A 19571-nucleotide genomic window follows, 5' to 3' on the forward strand; every position below is an offset into this window, starting at 1 on the left:
TGTTAATGTTATCTTGGTGCTGGTCGGGTTCTATGTGGGCAGTGTGGACATCAGGGCTGGTGAGCTGCATCCTGTGAGCTATGCCTGTAATTTAGGAGGTTTTATCGATACCGTTAATGCTTAGTTGTTATGTGATTTCCAGTTGATCTATACCTGCATAGCTGGGTTTGTGTGTTATTCTGTTGATCTGTATCTGCTATGCTATGCTTCCATACATTATTTATGTATACCTGCAAATACAGGGTTGATGTGGCAGGGCCTGTCCTGGTGTGTGTGTGTGTGTGTTTGGGTGTTGGTGTGGCAGAGCCTGTACTGGTGTGTGTGTCTGGGTGTCGGTGTGGTGCGGCCGCCCATTTAAGTGACCGTCTTTGTATACCTGCAAATACAGGGTTTGTATTTGTATTGATCTATACATGCACGTGCATGTATACAAGGTTTGTATTTCTTATTCAGTTGATCTATACATGCACGTGCATGTATAGATCAACTGAATAAGAAATACAAACCCTGTATACATGCACATGCATGTATAGATCAAATGAATAAGAAATACAAACCCTGTATTTCTTATTCAGTTGATCTATAGATGCACGTGCATGTATACAGGATTTGTATTTCTTATTTAGTTGATCTATACATGCACGTGCTGTTTCCATGTGTTGTTTATTTGATCTATACCTGAACTACAGGGTGTAAGTAAAAGAGCGGTATGGTTTAGTGAATGAGGGGACAAAGGGATGATTACAGGGGAGAGGACCTCTCAATGTCATGGTGCAGTCAGAAGGACTGACTCTCACTGTCTTCCCCTGATCTGCAGTCAGTGTGGCAAATATATTTTTTTGGTGTGATAGCAGAGGGAGTGATTGCATGCAAGGGAGCATTGAGGGGGCCAAGGAAATGCTTGGGTAGGGTCCAATGTTTTCACTATAAAATATATTGGCAACAGGGTCTAGTATTTATATATATATATTGGCAGCAGGGGCAAATATTTATATTTTTATTGGCAGCAGGGGCAAATATTTATATATATATTGGCAGCAGGGGCAAATATTTATATATGTTTTGGCAGCAGGGTTTAATATTTATATATATTGGCAGCAGGGTTTAATATTTATATATATATTGGCAGCAGGGTCTAATATTAATATATATCGGCAGCAGGGTATAATATAAGTATATATCCGCAGCAGGGGCTAATATTAATATATATCCGCAGCAGGGGCTAATTTTAATATATATCAGAAGCAGGGTGTAATATTTCTATATATCGGCAGCAGGGTCTAATATTTATATATATATATATATATTGGCAGCAGGGGCTAATATTAAAGAATGAAAAATAACTGCCAGTTCAGCTGTTATTTTAAAATCATATTTCAATCACTTCAAAGAGATAAGTACATATATTGTAGTTAAAAATGCACGTCTAACGCATATATATATATATATATATATATATATATATATATATATATTATATGTACCGTTTTATAATTGGCCCCCCTACTTTGGTCCCTGGCCCCCCATGTGCCCCCCTAAATATGAAAGCTGGAGACGCTACTGGGCGGCAGATGTGCATAACGGGGGGGGGGCAGGTTGGCAAATAAAATTATTTTTCTCAATCATAGCTTTTATTGAATATAAAAAAAATACTTTACAAGAATTAATATTTACTAGTAAAACTTTTTTTCCTATAGGGTCGTCTTATATTCAGGCTTTTTCTTTTTTTCCTAAATTAATATTCAGATTTTGGGGGGTCATCTTATAATCGGGGTCTTCTTATAAAAGAGCAAATACGGTATTTGGAAGTCCCAAGTCTTAAACATAGGATTGATTTAGCATACAGTCTTGTAAAACACTTATTGTAGAATTTGGATAAAGTCATGCTCAGATTAAATTTACTTATTTTAAATTTTGTGACCTTTCAAAGACAACTGTCAGAAAAATACTTGCTGGCTTGTGTGTCATGTTTAAACTCATTTTTATATTTCAGCTATTTACAATGACAAGCTTAGCAGCTATATCTTTAACAGACGGAAAATAGAATGTATTTATTTTATCAAATTAAATAAAATTTTCATTTTTCCTTATCGTCGCCATAATGCAAGTTCTAGTATTCATCATAATCTAGATTTCATTAAAAAAAATGGAAACATATTTAATATAACATCACTTCCCGTTGAATCCATCTGGAGGTGATTGCAGCACAGAACATAACAGATGGGTACAGAATGAATTCAAATGTGGGAAAGTTGTGAGAAAGGTTCTCAGGAAGACAACAGTATAAGATAGCATGTTGTCTAATAAGTATCTGAATAGCTTTAATGGATTTTTATTTTTGTGACGACAGTTTGCGGCCATGTAAATTACATGATAGATCGTTTTATTACTCACCTTCTCTGAACTGCACGCTAGCAATTGCTATATCCATCCAAGCTGAAACTCTAACAGACAGCTATCTTATTGAAATCAGGAAAGCTTTTCTTGGTATAAATAATAGAAATAAGCACAGGCTTTGCATTCTGATTGTAAGTATAAGGTGCTTTGTTAAGCTTTGTGCTTTTTCCTCTCATTTATCATGCGTTTTTATCGGCACTTTATTGCGCATTAAAGCACCTTATACTTACTATCGGAGAGCGAAGCCTGTGTTTAGTTGTGTTCGAGTTGGAGGTGCTTTGTGAAACTACTGTGGATTTTTTGACACCCATTTCCCGGGCGGATCTGTGGGTGTGCGGCTGCCGACGGGGAGCACTTGAGGTTTACTGGCGTCTAGCCCGTTGAAAGATTTGTGCAAATGGTATAAATAATAGCCTTAAGCATATTGGTACTTAACCCCTTAAGGACAATGGGTGGTCATTAAACCCATTAATGACAATGCATTGTGAGCCCGTACACGCACGTGCTTTGTTGTGAAGGGGTTAAATAAGGCTTATTGTGCTATTCATATGTTAAAATCATTCTATGCTGCTTCTATGACTCTATTCATTTTCCTGTTTTATGATTAAATTAAGTGATAACTGAAAACCAAACAGCGTCTAATTTATTCACAAAAAAATTGATTAATCTATCTATCTACGGGCAGGCTGGAGATGACTAAGCGGCCCTGGCACTATAAGGCCAGTGGCTGCCAAATGATGTACCTGGGGCTACTGGCTGTATGCTCATGGCTGCAGAACCACTGAAGCGGCATTATCTATCTATCTATCTATCTATCTAAGACGCATTCACCCCTCAAAAAGGCAGTTTGGGATGGATTTTGGTTAATCTAGAACAGAAGCAGAAACCCATCACTATCTATGTCCAGAGTGTTTTGGCATGTCGGCAAGTACTCAGAACGATAATAAGGGAATGAGAAACAATTAGTTATGATAAGATAATCCATCATACTCTCTGTCTGAGATGGGCATTGCAGTTTAGTCTTAACATGTTAAATGCATACATGTGTGTGACATGATATAAGGCAGGCCCAGAGCACATCCTGTACACCCATACCCCCTATCACATACCTTGAAGGATGATGTTTAGTAAATAAAAAAATATAATCCACACGATTACAGCATTCTAAAATGGTAGCTAGTTGTGGAGGACAGTGTTTAACCGTTTATACACTTCAGTGCACAAGGGACCTCATACGGATAGAAGATGTATTGGAGCCGCCATTTACTATAACGGAAGTCTGTGACGAAAAAGGAAGACCTTGTATTGCCAATGTATTTTTTATGAATTCAGCCTTTCCATTGATGGCTTATTACTCCACCTGGGATACTTCATTGAGAAGACCAGAAGTGTGTTTATATATAAAAATTGATTCTCGTGCTGCTGGAAAAAAAAGTGCATACACATAAATTTAGGCATATAAACATGGATGTAGAATGTACACAACTGTGCCCTAATAAACTGTGGATGCAGACAGAAAAAACACGCATTTTATCTCATATCTTGGGAATTTTAACGAATTTCAGTGGTATTTCTTTTTTAGTATGTATTTCTCTTGGTTCCTTAGAATAAAATAGAAGAAACCCATCGATTAAACCATTGTTGTTATCAGTTTCAAATGCTAACTGCCCCACTGACCTTCCCTCTCGATAATTTTATGCAGACATACTAAAATCAGATTATTTTTCTTAGATCTAAAAATAATTTAGACTCCAAGATAGGATGCAGTGCTGCTTTCCTAAGCCTGATACTTAGTAATATTGCGGTTCTTAATCATCACCGAAAATGCCATTAAAGGCTAGTTAGTTGGTGATCTGAAGTAGTTTTCTGATCAGTAAATCCTCAAGGGAAGAAGTTTACCAACTGATAATGATCATGTCCGGAAGGCTGCAGTGAATCCAAGCATATAATCTGTCTAACTAATACAACACAAGTTTAATTAAGAAATGTTGAAACACTAAATATTCACAGCTTTACTGAATGAAGAACATGATTTCTATATAAAAGAATGAACAATGCAGTAGTAGGGATATAGAAGGATTAGTGTGTGTTATTCCTCTTCTTTTTCATCAAAATAAGAATACAGTAAACTGTATTGATCGTGAAGTCAAAGGCCTCTCTATCAAATTTAAAAAATCACTAAGTGACTGTCAAGGTCCTATCAGTGTTGACTGCAGGCAAACATGAATAGATTATTATGAGTTTGCCTTTAAAAAAAAAGTGATTTGGAGTTTGCTTTATGACCACAAGGCAGTGACGGGGTTAAACATCGCTTTGGAGATATATACATCTAAGAAAAATTGACATATTTAAGAAGTTATTAAAATTGTGTGAATAGAAGTAATATAATGGTATTTTTTTTCATAACAGCCCCTAGTATTCTATTAAAACATGCTATAAGTGGGTGAAGCAATATGGTACAAGCAAAAGTGAAAACAATGACGCAAACAAAAAAATCAATACTACAATTGAAATTACATTTCACAATACATTATAGCACTGTGTCATAAGTAAATATAGAAGTACACTTATTTGTAGATCACATATAGAGGAATATAATGAGTGTTGTTGTTAAAAAGCTTTCTTATGATGTCACATATATATATATGGTGAGAACCAAGGAATAGAGGATAGTTAAAAAAACAAAAACCTCTAAAACACAATGTCAAGACCTCTATATTTAAAGCGTAGTTCAGCCTCAACTAATTTAAAATTCCAGATTATTCAAATTAAACAGTTGTGTTATGCCAAGCTGGGTCACCATTTGATTCCAGCAAATGTGATGCTCAAAGTGTTAAACTCACTCAAAATGTCATGCCTTTCATTCCTACAGGGATTACGCAATAGATATACCACCAGAACATATGTTTGCAAATAGTTATGTGTGTGCATTCTATTTAAAGGAATGTAATAAAATTCTGTAATTATATAAATTATGGGTCTTTCTTTATACATAGAGTAATGCAGTGAACAAAGAAGAAAAAAATAACAAAATCCGTCATATAAAAGCTAAAATCTGATTTTATAGGTTGAAAGATTAGGAACCTCTTCTCCATCTGTACCAGTATCCTCATGTTATTGACGATTTCGTAAATCGCCACTTCTAATGTTATTGTTAACATTGTATTGTAATAGTGATACAAAATCACTTGTTAGTGTTAGTTGGGTCTATCTGGATAGGGATGGGATGGGAAGGAAAACTATAGAATATGTTGAGAGGGAACGCTATACGATAAGAAGAGGACGAGTTCTATGGCATACCTCTAGTTTGGGTGGTCAGTATGATGTAGGGGCTAATGAAGACAACATGGTAATAGATGCATATTAGAAATCGTGGTTCTCTAACTGTAGTTCCCAGAGTTACAGCCACGGTAAGTCCAGTCCCAACTGGCAAACATAGGGTTCTCAGTCCAGAAACCTCTAATCTGTATCATTTTGCCAACAATTTGTCTACATGGCCCCTTAAATTAACACTTGTACACCTATTCAACAAAATATTGCAAATATTACAAAAATCATCCGCATGGAAAAACCTACTGCCCTGAGCTCATAATAATGCAAAGGTAGGAATCCTTCTTGATTTTGCTCCTGAGATTGGTTCCTGTTTGCAAAGCCCTGAGATTTAGCAGCCTTATCAGCGTTATATGTTAAATGTAGCACAGAACTTGTTTATTGTTTGCTTTGCTTAGCCTTGAAATCCAATAGAGTCGATTGATGCCCTGCCCCCAGAGCACGTACAACTCCTTGGACTGTAGGCTGTGAAATGCTTGCCAAAAGCATAGCCAGGAGGATTTAACCGGGATGATGATTGTTAAACAGATGAAACACTTATGTGTGGTTGTACACTTGCATTGGATAATATCCTGGACTCATTCTCGTTCCAAATACAGTGATTCTACATCCAAATTTCTGAGATACAAAGTGACACTAATTGCAGTATGTGCATTTACATGCCAGTAATTCCAATGTAATTAGATTCACCGGGAGGACTGCGGCTACACCATGCAACCATTTGGAACGCTGTAAAAAGACTAAAACAACTGTAAAGTAAATTTTGTTTGTGTTCATCACAAAGATTCCTGTGATCTTTACAGAACTGCAATAACATTAGATGTACGTAAGCCTTTAAAACATAATTAACTCTAAATCCTGAAAAATTCCGGTATGGAGCAAAAAAAAACTTTTGACAATATAATGCAGATTTTACAAGGTTTTCGTATTTATCAGATGAGGTGTAATATATACTTATTATATTATCCATTAACATTCATAAAAATATTCAAGCAATGACTGTAACATTATTGAACACCATTGTGCATTTCTAATGAATAAGACCTATACCACTAGGCATGTTAAAATTAGAACAATTATGAAAAATGCGTATAATCATAAGCTTATTTCCTATTTAACCTAATAATTCGTCAAAAAACATTTTTTATGATCATTAATATTAGTAACGGATTAAAACTGGCTACTTACCTAGTTAGTGGTAATCTGCGGACTCTTAATGGATGCCACCCAATCTAGTCTGTAGAAGGAACCTAGAACACCAGTGATAGAGACTGTTATATAGACTGATGGGATCACATCAACAATATTTACATAAGTAACAAGGCTAGACTGGGGATAGCTAAGCACTTTAAGGGTTGGATATGAAGAGTCATATGTCATGTTTTCACATTCAGGCACCGTGTGACTGTGCATATCCAGCAGGCACTTGGAGTATGGAGTGATCTCGGCCAGCAGCCTACCAGACATTTGCCTGATGTGCCAGATGGCCAGTCTGGGCCTGGCAAGCAATAATGGAGAAATCAAATTTGACCAGGTCCTTGTGTAATGACTTACTATAACGATAACAGAGTTGTAATTCTTATTAGGAAACATAAAACAATAGAGCTAGTAGTTTCTTAAATCCACGTGTGAAAAAGCTATAATCCAACACATTTCTATGTTTTGAGGCATATATGTTTTGATACATTAGCAAGCAACCATTATGTACTGCTTTCTGGTAGTGATTTCCCAATATAATTTGCTGAGACAACATGACACAATTGGGGAGCTTATTCAGAAAACTCAATACTCAAAAATCACAATAATATACATTCATACACTTAAAAGAGGGACCTGACCCTGAAAATATTCCCAGTAAGACAGTATATTCATATACCTAATTTAAAAATAATTTGTGGCTAGAAGTCCTTTGTAAGTATGCTATACAGAATGATCAAAGCAGTGCATATGGATATGATTTTATGGTTTTAGTATGCTCATCACATGTACAGCATGTGAAAACTCAGTTCTTATAATGCTGCTGAATGCAAACGCAAGCTCAGAGATCTGTATTTTTTTCTTTATTTCCAGCTTGTCATATGAAACACCTTGCTGGCCTTAATGCTGTGTAAATCTTCGAGATGTTAAATTCAGCCTCAACTTGCTAATATATTTTTTAACACTGTCAATAACAGGACTCCCTGTGATTAACATGGTTCCCCTGTGCTAATAAAGATCCACAAGGTCATAAAATACTCCAAATGGGTTCTCTAGACAATGTACACTGCTTTCTGCTGTACAGGGATACCTTATTGGTGATGCCATCAGCAAAATCACAGGGGTTCCCCTGTGTCAAATGAAATCCCTGGGGTCATAAGAGGGGATCTCTAGGCAGTATAAAAACAAACCTACTGGGGAACCCCATGATTGGTGTACAGGACAATATAGAGGGATATAGAGAGAGAAGAGAATACAAAGAGAAGCAACAGGGAGAGAAAGAGAGAGATATAAGAAAAAACGATAAGAAAGAACGAGGGAGTGAATGAACAAAGGGAGAAAGAAAAGGGTTAAGAGACAGTAAAGAGAGGGAAAAAAGAAATTGTGAAAAAGGGGGAAAGCAGAGAGAAAGAAAAAAGGAAAGAGAGAGGTAGAGAAGAAAAGAGACTAGAGAGAGAAAGTAAGGGGATGAGGGGAGAGGGGAGAAAGAAATAAGTGAGAGAATTAAGGCCCATCCACTAGTACTATATATAAAGTATATACATATATATATATATATATATATATATATATATATATATATATAAAACACTTTCAAAAAGAAGGTCAGCACTCCAGCTCTTTAAATAGACAATTTCATTTTATTCAAAGTCAAGTCGACGTTTCAGTCATTACTGACTTTCATCAGGACATACCATGAAAGTCAGTAATGACTGAAACGTCGACTTGACTTTGAATAAAATGAAATTGTCTATTTAAAGACCTGGAGTGCTGACCTTCTTTTTGAAAGTGTTTTACATGGAAACTGCTGGTTACTAGCACCGGGCTTGGAATATTTGGAATGGTGTGCAATGGACTCTGTGAGTAAATATATATATATATATATATATATATACAGTATACACTATATGGTACTGTGCAAAAGTGTTAGGTAGGTGTGAAAAATTCTGTAAAGTAAGAATGCTTTTAAAAGTAGTAATTTTACTAGTTTATTTTTATCATTTAACAAAATGCAAAGAGTGTGAACTGAAGAAAAATCTAAATAAAATTAATATTTGGAAATGCATGAATTCTTCTAGGCACATTTGCACACATTTTTTTTGTGTGCAGGTAGGCTGTTCAAAACATCTTGAAGAACTAACCATAGTCCTGTGCATTTAGGAAGCCTCAGTTGCTTCTCTCTTTTCATGTAATTCCAGACAGACACAATGATGTTGAGATCAGGGCTCTGTGGGGGCCACACCATCTCTTCCAAGACTCCTTGTTCTTCATTACCTTGAAGATATTTCTTAATGATTGTGGCTATAGGTTTGGGGTTGTTGTACCTCTAAGCATTGAGGAGACCAAATCCCCAACTCCATTTGTAGAAATGCAGCTCGAAACTTGCAAGAAACCTCCACTGTGCCTGCAAACACGTATTCTTGTAGCACTCTCCGGCCATTCAGCAAACAAACTGCCTTGTGCCACAGCCAAATATTGTTTGATTAATTTTGACTCATCAGTCTAGAGCACCCACTGCCATCTATGTTTTTGTGAATAGTTGAGCCTCTTGGCCTTGTTTCCACTTCGAAGGTATGGTTTTTTGGCCACAAATCTTCCATGAAGATCACTTCTCACCAGACTTCTCCAGAGAGCAGATGGGTGTAACAGGGTCCCACTGTTTTCTCTCAATGCTGAGCTGAAATCACTTCTGGACATCTTCCAATTGCGAAGGGAAGCAAGCATGACGTGTCTTTCATCTGTCTAGCATCTAGTTTCCTTGGCTGACCACTGGTTCTACAGTCCTTAACATTGCCTGTTCCTTTGTGCTCCTTCAAAAAAGCTTGGACAGAACATCGGGAAACCCCTGACACTTTGCTGATGTAGTATAACTATCTTGTGCCTTACTGTGGTGCTTAGTCTTGCCATGGTGTATGACTTTTGACGTTAAACTGTCCTCAGCAACCTCACCTTGTTAAAGTCTTATTCCTCCTACACAGCTATTTCCTTTTCAGTTAATTATCGTGTTTCAATCTACATATTCAGATGAATCATTAGAACCTGCATGGTATAATTGTTAAATCATAACCCAACTATGTGCCTACAAAATCCTTGACATTGTGCAAGTGAACCTAAACTAATTGATGCAGTTTTGAAGACAAAGGATGATCACACCAAACATTGATTTCATTTAGATTTTTCACAAATTTGGCCTTTTGTTAAACATGTCTATTTTTGTAAGCATTCTTACTTTACAGCATTTATTTCACACCTGCCTAAAACTTTTGCACAGTATATACTGTATTTATATATATATATATATATATATATACATATATATATATATATATATATATATATATATATATATATATATATATATATATATATATAATCTCCACCAATAATCCAAAGCACTCACTGGTCTTGTATCAGTAATAAATATTTCGTCAGTTTTTTATCATTGACACGTGAGTGCATTAAATTATTGGTTATTATTGGTTGAATTATTACTATTTTGTTGCAGTTTAAATGCACCAGGACACTGATATATATATATATATATATATATATATATATATATATATATATATATTTCACTGCAGATTATAACCAGCATTGGTTTCTAAAACTCAAATTCACACCAAAAAAAAAAAGCCTATTATTCTGAGCTACTACTATCTCCCTGAAGAGGTTCATTATTTTTGTCTAAGCTCTGCCATTGCTGAGTGCATATACTTTATTTGAATAGTGCATGAAAATCTACTTGACAATTCATTAGTTTTAGTATTCTTGTACTCTCTTCTTGAAATAAAATGATTCTGTTTGGTTATAGTCAAAACCGATAAAAGCCCTCCACTAAACAGAGCACAGGAAAGAAAATAAACGTATAACTGGGAACTTTGGAGAACAGGCTAAACAATGCACTCCCTCCGCTTAAGGAGTGACTTCACAAGAGGGCAGACCTAACTGCTCAAGGAACATGGCTAGCCATGGAATGAGCGGGGCTAGCTCCAAGCATCATTAAATGTAGTGAGAGAATTGGGTGGGGGAGTGGTCATAACTAAACACCGATCCTCTGCCTTGGAGAATGAGGACCATGACCTGGAGACCTGGCAAAGCAAGGTTTCACCTGGGTGAAAACTGGAGAGTTTCCAGGTATACTTATGCCCCTTTGGACATGCTTAAGACACACCCACAAGGACACAAGGTATGTCTAAAGGTTTCATCATTTACACTGTATGCAAATGAGTGTGAACGTGTAACCATGGGTAAGGATTCAAAATATGACATATCTTGTGTCTCAGCGTGTGATATGTTTGCGTATTTGTATATATATATATATATATATATATATATATATATATATATACCTGTGAACTTGTGACTTGTGGGCTGATGTGAGTGGGCGTTCCCACCAACATCAGTGGGCATTCCTATTTAAAGGGTAAATGGGCGGGGAGTGGGCCATGTCAGGACCCTGCTCGTGTTACCCAAAGGATTTGGCTGCGAACCCAGAGCTTCTCCTGTAGTCTCCGGGCGAAACCTGGAGAGTTCCCAGGAATGTATATACAGGGCCGGACTGGAGGTGTCAAGGCTGCCCCGTGCACATAGCAATATGATGATGTAGCAGCCGCTTGGTCCATCTTTATGCTCACGTAGCGTACGGCCGGCCATATCCAGCTGCTGGCCACGCTCTGCACCACCAGATATGCCATTATGCCAGTATGTTGCTGTTTTGGCCATATACATGCACATATACTGTATATATGCACACACTAGCAATTTGTATATACATCTAGAGTAAACACACACACAACACATATACATTTAAATGAAGCAAATGGGTATACGGAAAGATTTTTGTTGAGTATATTTTTTGTCTATTCTTTTACTTCCTATTTTGTATTACACAAAAGGCTCATAGAGTGATATAACAGCATTGTAGACAGAACAGGCAATATTGAATCATTTTGTGCCTTGACGTTGCTTGAAAGCCTTGGTTGTTTGAAGTCGTAGCCATCAATATTTTCCATGTCTATTAAGAGACTGTATAGAGGGACACACATATTTCCAGGAATCTCTGAAAGTCAATGGGTGCACTGCTAATATGGTGTATATCTCCAACATGCCAAGCCAGTATAGAAATACAGAAACATTGTCCTGAGAAGAGCGATGAGCCTCTTGGTTACTGCAACTGCTGAGAATCAACAAAGAGCTCTTTTATTATTGTTCCTCACCTCTGAATTTCATCTAAATAAAACAGGTTCTGAGGGCCAGTTTAAAAAAAAACATAATAGACAAAAGATACTGAAGTATTTTTTTTACAGAACCTTGAAATATGTATGCATATGGAATATTTTTATTTGGGACTGTTGACAGGTATGTAACACCATAACATGCACACACACTCTAACACCATATGGCAAGCCATGCTCGCTCTATTAACAAATGCTAACTCAACCCCAACATCTCACACTCTTACCTTGCATACAGCTTACCACTCTACGTGCAAGCTGTTGCACTACTAATTCAGGGTCACATAGTGTTGCATTAATTCTTCTAGTCACATTTGCACACATTTTAAGGAACCCGGCAGGTAGGCTGTTCAAAACATCTTGAAGAACTAACAACAGTTCTGTGCATTTAGGAAGCCTCAGTTGCTTCTCTCTTTTCATGTTATTCCAGACAGACACAATGATGTTGAGATCAGGGCTCTGTGGGGGCCACAACATCTCTTCCAGGACTCCTTGTTCTTCATTACCTTGAAGATATTTCTTAATGATTGTGGCTATAGGTTTGGGGTTGTTGTACCTCTCAGCACTGAGGAGACCAAATCCCCAACTCCAGCTCGAAACTTGCAAGAAACCTCCACTGTGCCTGCAAACACTTATTCTAGTACAAACTGCCTTGTGCCACAGCCAAATATTATTTGATTAATTTTGACTCATCAGTCCAGAGCACCCAGGACAGAGCACCCATCTCTTCCAAGACTCCTTGGTCTTCATTACCTTGAAGACATTTCTTAATGAGCACCTCCGTTATAGGTTTTTTTTTTACATTACGTCGCTTAACATTAGTTAAAATCTCTGGATCTTACCATGCTGTCTCCCATACAGAGTTAAAACCTCTGAAAATGAAGCAACCTGCTGCAGGGCCTTACCTATCTGTTACCATACTGACCTCCTTATATGAGAAATCATTTGTCCTTAAGTGCACTATTACATTCAACTCCCCATCCTGTCATGCTTCCTTAATGACGTCTCCTGTCTCTACGACCTGTGGCTTTCAAAATCGCAACTCTCAGTATGCGACTACAAATGCCTACTTACACTTGAGTTTATCTCTTTCTCTGATTCCCATTTCTCTAACGTCATATTAGCTTCTTATTGAGAAGATGCCAATATTTAGGCTATATATCATTAAGCCTTAATAACTATTTTACTAGTGGACCAAATATTAAGGGTTAATGCCTATAAAAAAATTCAAGGAAGCTTGTATTGTTATTAAACAACCAGCCAAAATAAATTTACCCTGACTTGTGTTTGCCATATTACTTGTCATTCAAAGTCCTAGAAAACATCTGTCTGATGTGTGTATTTGGAGTTTACAACATAAAGTTGTATAGCTGCCATTCAGTATTCCGGCTGTCAGAAATATTTCAGTTAATGTAGCAGTGTGCATAACGATTACTCAGTCTTGTATACAAAACACCAATAGAACACAGAAAATCGAGATTTATTGTAGATGCATAACGTGTTTTGATTTGAATATTTAAAGTAGACCTACCATCTGTGATGCTTTTAGCATCATTAAACTAACTTTTTATTTTTTTAAGCAATAAGTCCCTGTAAGTCCCTCTAAGTGTAACAATTTTAGAGATTTTTTATATTTCAGTTCAGTGACATATGAGATTAAAACAAACTCTACCAATCAGACCATACTGATACCCACTATAGCTAGAAAAAGTTATACGTTCAAAATAGGATCCCTAAACCCTAAAAAGACCACTTTTGACCTGTCTGCTGACAAAGAATGTGCCACTGCTTGGCATCCCCATGATGCTAGTGGGCAGACCTGCTGATGTTGGTGGGCATTCCCATCGTTGTGGGAAACACCCCCATTTAAAGAGGAAATGGAGGAAGTGGGGCGTGACAGGACCCTGCTCCTATGATCTGGAGGATTCAAGTATAGACCCGGAGAAGCGGAGAAGCAGAGAAGCAATGCTTCTCCTAGAGTCCAGGTGAAACCCAAAAAGTTCCTAGGTATCCCCATGATTCAGGCACCCCAAACAACTGCATAGGATGCCGTCTAGTCATAGGATGCTTGCATGAAAAAATTAACTTCCATATTAAGAATGAAGGGTAATAAAATGAACAAGAGAGTGACTCCTCCATTCCTTTTTATGCATGATTTTCCTTTGAAAATGCTAGAAGGCAGCTTAAATCTTTACACATTTTTAAGCATAAAAAAGGAAAAACAAGATAAGATGGCAAATTTATCATTAACACTCCCATGTCTCCGAGATGTACCTTGTTAGGGTCCAATCCTAATTTACTTGGGAACACAGGCAGTGCCTGGTAAAACCATACCTTTGGCTTTGACGTGAGGAAATTCAGCACGCTAAATGTCTCCGTAGGCATAATTTACATGGAAAAAAAATGTTTGTCTGAAAACAAAATCTCTAAATAGATTACAGCACCACTGCCAGCAGTATTTTCCGTACTTATCTATGATTATGTTGTTAAGGCTTGGGAGAAAACTGAAATGCCTTTAAAATATATAGGAAATGTGTATTTAATTTAAAAAAAATACCCAGTCCTTTAACACATTGTACAACTTGAATTCTATATAATGTCACTTAAAGGCGTGGTAATCAAATGTAAGTGTTTTATTTTAATTTAGCTGTATTTCAACATATATTTAGAAAAATACAAATACTCTGGCTAGGTATATGCACCGCTGACAACTCTTATTTTTGGTGCTGCATGTGCTTTAGGCCACTTTTAAGACTTAATATTTTAAATGTAGCAGAGATCAATAATAACTTGGACCCAAAACTCCCAGATTTTGCCAGTTAAAGACATGCAGCATTACTGAGACATGACTGTTGACTAAAATATTAAAATATCTCCTCCATGTACGAAGAGATAATTATTAAGATTACCCATATTTTGCATGAGGGATAAAAGAAGAAATAAATGGTTCATAAATATATTTCATAAAAGCCTTTTTTTGTGCTATGTATGCAAGCAGGGATCAAACAATCCCACTCTTTTTTAAGCTATCACTTTTGCTGATTGCTAAAGGGGGTTGGTCGCCTAGACACATTTTGGTACTCTTTTATGGTTAATGGTTTCTGGCCATAATCATTGTTGCTTCTTTCTCAATTTAATGTTAATGAAGTTCATATGAAGTGCCTCAAGGACAAATTACTATATTCCACTTGCTAAACGTTGGGGTCTGCATCTGCACACCCTGACAACCTACATAGTATAGAAGTAGCAGTGAAGATCCCAAGGGACAAAGGGGAGCCTATTTGCATTCACACAAGAAAATAGGAAATGTAAAGATGTCATGATAAATTTCCCTTGGTATATAAAAATTGTCTTCATGCTTGAAATACCTGTCTTAGGTCCAGATGGATATAACACTTAAATATGCATAGACAGATTTTTTTCAAGCCAGAAAATCTGCCATGGTCATATTTTATGTGAGTGACATTGTATTCGTGGGTGCTCAACCATTGACAGTGAGAAGAATTCTTAAGCTGTATCCCAGTACTGATTTTCACGAACTGGTGGCAGTCCATTTGTTGATCCTTTGCAGTTACAGTTGTGTGAAAACGAAAGTACATCCTCTTTGAATTGTATGGTTTTACATATCAGGACACAATAACAATCATCTGTTCTTTAGCAGATCTAAAAATTAAGTAAATACAACCTCAGATGAACAACACATGACATATTGTAATGTATCATGATTTATTCAACAAAAAAATAGCAATGATCTTATAGAAGCTATTCTTGCTGCCCATAACTCTGGTAAGGGTTATAAACCCATTTCCAAACAATTTAAAGTCCGTAATTCTACAGTGATAAAGATCATTCAAAAGTGGAAAACGTTCAAGACAGTGGTCAATCTTCCCAGGAATGGACCTCCCCGCAATTATACCCCAAGGTCAGACCATGCAATGCTCAGAAGAATTGCAAAAAACCCAAGAGTTCCATCTCAGACTCTACAGGCCTCAGTTAGCATATTGAATGTTAAAGTTCATGCGAGTACAAAAGATTGACCAATATGGTTTGTTTGGAAGAGTTGCCAGAAGAAAGCCTCTTCTTTCTAAAAAGAACATGGCAGTACGGCTTAGGTTTGGAAAGTTGCATCTGATCAAACCATAAGACTTTTGGAACAATGTCTTTTGGACAGACAAGACCAGACGAGATGTTTCCCCGTAATGCACAGTGATGAAAACCAAACACGCCATATCAGCACACCTCATACCAACTGTCAAGGATGGTGGTGGAGGGGTGATGGTTTGGGCTTGTTTTAGAGCTATAGGACCTGGAGACCTTGCAGTTATTGAGTCAACCATGAACTCCTCTGTATACCAAAGTGTTCTAGAGTCAAACACAAGGCCATCTGTCTGACATCTAAAGCTTAGCCAAAATTGGGTCATGCAACAGTACGATATTCACAAGAACACAAGCAAATCTACATCAGAATGGCTGAAAAAGACAAGAATCAAGGTGTTGCAATAGCCCAGTCAAAGTACAAACCTCAACCCGATTGAAATGCTGTGACGGGACCTTAAGTGAGCTGTGCATAATCAAATGCCTGCAAACCTCAATTAACTAAAGCAGTATTGTAAAGATGAGAGAGTGATAAAGTCGTACAGAAAACGATCACTTCAAATTATTGCTGCTAAATGAGGTTCTACAAGCTATTGAATCATAAGGTGTCCTTATGACCCAATGTAATATATCATGTTTTGTTGTCCATCTGAGGTTGTATTTGCCTAATTTTTAGACCTGCTAAGGAACATATAATTGTTATTATGTCCTGACCTGTAAAACCATAGAATTCAAAGGGGGTGTGCTTTCTTTTTCACACGACTCAACTGTAACGTTGAGTCTACTGAAATCTCTATACAAGAAAGGAGTATGGAATCACTAGGCTTTTGCAATAAATGTGACAGGTAGTTTGTGATATTAATGTCTTTCACCTAAGCAACAGCTTAGGTTTTTGGATCCATAAGGGGTTTTCTGTGCTGTTTCTGGAGTTGGGTGTATAAGTTGGGTGATAGTCGTACAGATTGGGTAAGTGCTGTTTTTGGAGTTGGGTATATAAATTGGGTGACAGTTGCATAGATTGCCATTATTGAACCTTGTGCAATGGAGTGTACATAGAATGAATAGGTAAAACGAGTAATGTAATTCTAGAGATGTTATTCAAGGGTTTCTCATCCCACAATAACAAGGATGCTATGGAGCATTAGTACTTTCAAAGAAATTCTAGATTATTAGAAATTGTTAATTGACATTTTCCATTAAAATGTAGAGACAATGACTTGATGATAAACATAATGCCTACTATACATACTATAAAGTATTCTTTATCCATATACATTCAAGTACCAAAGAATGACTGCGCCCTTGAACTGCTACGTAGTTTATTTATAGCCTGCAAGGATAACACAAGGTCATAGTGTCAGGTTAGAGGAAAATAGGTTTTACCAGCCACAAAAGGACCAGTTGTTTATGACAATTACAAAATAAATTCACCACTCACATTGTAAGGTTACCAAGCACGGTGCCTTGAAAAAAAATAGATGTATATACAACTACCGTTCACAAATATGGGGTTATTTCCTTGTTTTTAAATAAACATCAAATGGATAAGAAATATAGTGTAGACATTGTTAATGTCATAACTGACTACTGTAGCTAGAAATGGCTGGTTTTTATTGGAATATATTCATAGGCACACAGGGGCCCTTTATCAGCAACCATTGCTTGTGTCTTTCAAGTTTATGTGTCAAAAGGCTAATTGATCACAAGAAAACTTGTTTGCAAAAATGTTAGCACAGCTAGCTGTTTTCAAGGAAAACAAGGATTTTCTAAGTGACCCCACACTTTTGAGCAATAGTGTTATCTGTCCATAAATCAGAGTACCTGTATATAAATTAAAGGTAAAATATTCTTACTAATGCCTTATTAAATAAAAGAATGTCCAGAATTCAGTATCTGCTTTGATCTGCAATAAATGTTCATATTCCTATCCTTGTCTTTTCAGAAAAACGCTGTGTGTTTAAAGGGGCAGTTTCTTTGTTTTGTTTATCTACCTGAATTTTATCCATGTTCCAAATGGTCCTAAAAGTGTTTAGATCAATAGAGATGCTAAGTGTTATAAATAACATATTGAATACCTGACTACATTGAATACCTGGCACATTTTTAAGCGCCTAATTCTAATCTAATCAGAAGCTTCTCTAAATATATTAGTTGACACCTAGCTTTGACTTCTATGACTTTTGCAAAAAAAAAAAGCCATACAGTATAATAATAATATAATAGAAGTGGGTCACATGATTGCATGGTAAATAGAAAGTATAATATATATATATATATATATGTATATACGATGTCAAAAAATAGAGTATTGCAGAGTATGCGGTGATACCTTTTTTATTGGACTAACATAATATTAAAAAGACAAGCTTTCGAGAGTTATCCTCCCTTCATCAGGTCTGAAGCAATACTAATCAACATGATAGAGGTTACAACTTAAAACAAGTGATGGTATTGCTTCAGACCTGATGAAGGGAGGATAACTCTCGAAAGCTTGTCTTTTTAATATTATGTTAGTCCAATAAAAAAGGTATCACCGCATACTCTGCAATACTCTATTTTTTGACATCGTGTCTACTGGACTAATACGGCTTCACCCTTTTACATTATATGTATATATATATATATGTGTATATATATATATATATATATGTGTATATATATATATATATATATATATATATATATATATATATATATATATATATTTGGTCCCCTTAAGCAATTGCTGTAATAAAGTCCACATAAATGCAATATGTAAAATTTTGCGAGATCGCTCAAGTTAAGTGCTGATGAATCAAGTTTTAAACAACCTCTGTATATGACATTTAGGTAAAATGCATTACCAGCAGAATACTTTGCATTGTTACATTTCTTTGTTATTTTTATGATTATTATTGTGTAGTCAGGAACATAAATGCATGACTTCATTGTCTTTGAATCATAATATCCCATATTTACCCTCAGGCACCAAATTCAAGTACAGTTTCTCAAGAGACTACTGAACAGTACATAATATATTTGAAATAATTTTCTATAGCTATTATTATCTGTGATACGTGACGAAGACACCTAATCTTCTGCCAATGTAAAATTGAGTTGGCACTCCAGAAAAAAACCTGGGCTCATACAGCCGCATTTACGTCATCAGGAACCTGCTGCTACTGGCCTTAAAGTGCTAGGGCTGCTTTGTGATCGCCAGTCTGCCCCTGAGAATGACACATGGAGAGGAGGGAGAGAGGTAGAATAAAGGTGAGAGGTACATGAAACTGAGAGGTTTAAAAAACATGGCATGATGGTGAGAGGGTCATGGGCCAG

Source organism: Sceloporus occidentalis, unplaced genomic scaffold (genome assembly GCF_023333645.1).
Source record: "Sceloporus occidentalis isolate IW3139 unplaced genomic scaffold, rSceOcc1.0.p SCAF_80, whole genome shotgun sequence".
Lineage (NCBI taxonomy): Eukaryota > Metazoa > Chordata > Lepidosauria > Squamata > Phrynosomatidae > Sceloporus > Sceloporus occidentalis.